Source organism: Lathyrus oleraceus, chromosome 3 (genome assembly GCF_024323335.1).
Source record: "Lathyrus oleraceus cultivar Zhongwan6 chromosome 3, CAAS_Psat_ZW6_1.0, whole genome shotgun sequence".
Lineage (NCBI taxonomy): Eukaryota > Viridiplantae > Streptophyta > Magnoliopsida > Fabales > Fabaceae > Lathyrus > Lathyrus oleraceus.
The window spans coordinates 295,056,062-295,059,774 of NC_066581.1; the positions used below are offsets into that span (position 1 = coordinate 295,056,062).

Here is a 3,713-nt window from a genome sequence, read left to right on the forward strand (position 1 = left end):
TCATCTCATCTATACGTCCATTGTATCATAACACATTCCACTTGCATTTGAAAGGACATAAAATCATGGGTTCAAGGGTGTTATCACACGTGGCATTGAATATGGGGCCTACAAGGTTGAGATCCATTTGGTCATTCATTGGAGTTTCATTGGCTTGTTCAACAATTCATCAGAAGTCTACTTGTTCATGATCTTCATGCTTGGACCAATGGGCATTCATTCAAGATGTCACAATCTGTTGCTTGGTCGAATATCATTTGGTTGAATTGGATTGATTGGGTTTCGAATCCTGGATTGAACTGTTTTATTTGGTTTAAGAACATTGGACTTTTCGGTCGTATCCAATCCATTCCACAAGAAAACAAACATTTTTACCTAAGTTGACTTTTGGTCAACTGTTGACTTTTTGGTCAACCAGTTGACCAGTCAACCTTCTAACCAAAAACCATTTCTTAATCATCTTCATATTTTAAAACCATTCCTAATCATTTTCATAAACCACTCTAAACCTATACCGCTTTCACATTTTAATTCATAGCCATGTTCAAATTCATTCCAAATATCAATTAATTCAAGTCATGTCCATATAAATTCCATACCAATCTTATTTCATTCAAGAATATAAAATTTCATTAGAAAGCATAAACAAGTCCATTACATGAGAAAATTGCAAAAAAATTGAACTTCGACCAAATTGTTGACTTTGGTCAACAGTTGACTTTTGGTCAACTTTGACCAAAGTCAACCAACCTACCATGACCATCCTAAATCCCTATCCTAATCTCAGCCTCAAGCTCCCATTTCCCATTTTGTTTGAATCATGTTAGGCCATGGCATTCTTTGGGTTCATAAAGATATTTTGTTTCCTTTTTTACATGAATTCATCTAGTAAAGCACAAGTCCATATAACAATCTCATACAAGCATGTCTAGAAAGAGATTTTAAAATTGATTAAAAAAAGGGGGTTTACAATTCATTTGCATAGGAATCGTTGCACATAGCATATAATGGGTAATTTTGCTACAATTTCAATGCCCATTACATATGTCATTGCACGTTACATACTTGAACCCGAAACATAACTGAAAAAACCGACCAAGGCTCTAACTCCCTACATCCAAAATCTGATAACTGAGTAAGTATTCACTTTCATTGCGAGAAACCCGGACCGTCTTCAACTCTAATCACAATTAACCAATGCTTCCAAATTAAGTTAACCGTTTCCGAGCCAAAGCGCCAGGATCCTGTTCTAAAGGTCCTGCCATAATCAGGAGGACATTAGACGAAATTGCTACAAGAAAAAAACAAAAAGATAGATATCAGTATCCCGCATGACGACATTCACATGATAACAAGACTGATACCAAATCCATACCACGCTTAACATCCATGGCATATACCAGATAATATCCTTAATCCTGCAAAAAAAACTTCGGCAGCGGCATAAATGGAAAATATCAAAACATTTCTCTTACATAATTTGCAAAGAGTGATGAGCTTTGAAGTGATGTGTGAACCTCCATTGATGCTTGATTCAACGTGATTACTTTTTCTGATGAAGACAATCTGACAATCATACCACACCGACTCCATCCCAGTTGGGAACTAACCTGCATCATTACAGTTAACCGCCAACGGTTTCGACGTAACCTACAGACGAAAGAACCATTTCCAAGCTAGCCGAACCACTTCCAATAAATGAAGAAAAACAGAGAAGGGAACTACAAATCCAGAAAAAAAAAACAGAATTGAACCCTCTTCAAAAAAATCTTCAACCTTTCTAACTGAATTTTCTTGGACCCCCTCAAGAGATCTCATAACTTCCCGCAACAGGCAGAACCAAATTCTTGAACTGTTTCAAAACCCTCTCATTTTCCATCCTCCAAAAAGATCACCCTCCAATCTCTAACTGATTCATCATAACCAAAAATCCTAACAAAAAATTACTAACAAAAACCTTCATACATAACCTTCCATCCAATCTCTCTTGATTTGAATTCACAACCTTTCAACCAGGGAACAACCTCTCAACAGTACCTGCAAAACTCTCCATAACAGAACCGGTAATCCAACTTCACCTCGAATTCCCTACAAACAAAAGCCATCAGAATCCTCTTCGACCAACTAACTCACCATCTCATAACCAACTCGAACCGAATTCCAACTGTCGCCACCTGTCACCAACTGTCGCCAACTGTCACCAACTGTCGCCACCTGTCATTGAATCTAACTAATTCCTAACAACTTCAACAACCTCTATATAACTGATAACTTATTCTTCACCTGGGGGTTTTGTCTTCTTCCATCTCCATAATCTTTCCCATAATTCAACAGTTCACCAATCATTCACCCTCTTCACTCTCCATCACAGTTAACAGAACCCTTCATCAACCTTTAACCATACTTCTCCATCTTAACCACTTCAACATCCCCAACCGTAACCTCCATCACCATTCGACTAATTCTTCTTCACCCTAACCAAACCTGCAACCTCCCATTCACGCGAACCTCCAGACATCCCCTACACAACCTTCTCCAACTTCGATCAACCTCCTCCAAGAAACCAGCACAGTCATTCACATACCTCTCATTAACAACCACATCATAGCTCCTATAGGCTAAAGAAGTTGAAGAAGAAGAAGAAAGAATAGGAGGCGGGAGGAGTATTGAGATTGAAGGTTACCTGAGCGTGGTTTCTTCACCTTCAGTTACTCTAGATTCACCCGTGACTCATCCACCGTCATCCATCGTCATTGACGACGACTCCATTCTATCTCCAACAACAACCTCCAACACAACGATCCACCACCCTGCAACAGAAATAAAAAATAGAAGAAGAAGAGCAACGGAATCGGAACGGAAAAGCGAAGGAATCTGAAACAAAAAATCGGAAACGAGAATCGAGAGAGAGCTTACCCGTCCACGTCCGGACGACCTTCATCTTCATTCTTCACCGCGACGCTCCGTGCACCTCCGTCAATCGCGACATAACGAATCGACAAGGCACGGACGCGGAGTATCGTCTTCATCTTTCACAACGAACGCTCAATCGAAGAAGAGGATTGAAGCCATTTTTCCACGGTGAGATGAATCATTCTTGTTGGTTTTCGATGATGCTCGCACGAGGTAGTGTCGTCGCCGCCTGGTAGAGAAGCCTTTCAGCATCGTCGCCGCCTGGTAGAGAAGGTACGATCCATGGTAACCTTGAAACTCGTGACCTTGTTGTTGATGCTTTGGGCTTCTGTCCCAAATTTACTGTTGCAGATCATTTCCCACATCCCTGATCTAATGCTCATGCTAACCCTCATTAAAACCCCACTAATCCATTGCTAATTATTGTTAAGTATATTAAATTTGCTTAATTTCTATTAATCACCACTGTCATTGATTTCTTGCTAGGCTAAAATTAGGATTTTAGATTTTCATAATTAGGAATTAACATAATTTTAGGGAGCAATTAGATTAAGTCCTAATTAGGATTAATTAGGTTTGGTTAGAAATTAGTTCAATTTTGACCTTAGCGTTTCAGAATTTAATTTAGGATTAGTGCATAGTTTTAGGTCTAATTAGAAATTAATATTTCTTTTGTTAATTAGGAGCTAATTTAGGTTAATTGATCAATTAGTAGATTTTGATCATGTGATTAGAAAGTAGATTTAACCATGTGGATTTTGTTTTGAGACTAATATGTTAGATATCAATTTCACCTTGGC

At 38.6% G+C, this 3,713-nt stretch overlaps 1 long non-coding RNA gene across 4 annotated transcripts; it reads right to left on the reverse strand.

Moving 5' to 3' along the window:
* Positions 1 to 927: 927 nt before the first annotated feature.
* On the reverse strand, positions 928 to 3,713 carry LOC127127177 (uncharacterized). Of its 4 annotated transcripts, XR_007805254.1 has the most exons (3): positions 2,917 to 3,408; positions 1,376 to 2,810; positions 928 to 1,291 (listed from the first exon to the last, which is right to left on the reverse strand). It is a non-coding gene; the product is annotated as an uncharacterized LOC127127177 (long non-coding RNA). The 4 variants fall into 4 exon arrangements; XR_007805256.1 differs by having other exon boundaries at positions 928 to 1,258; positions 1,476 to 3,713; XR_007805255.1 differs by having other exon boundaries at positions 1,476 to 3,713.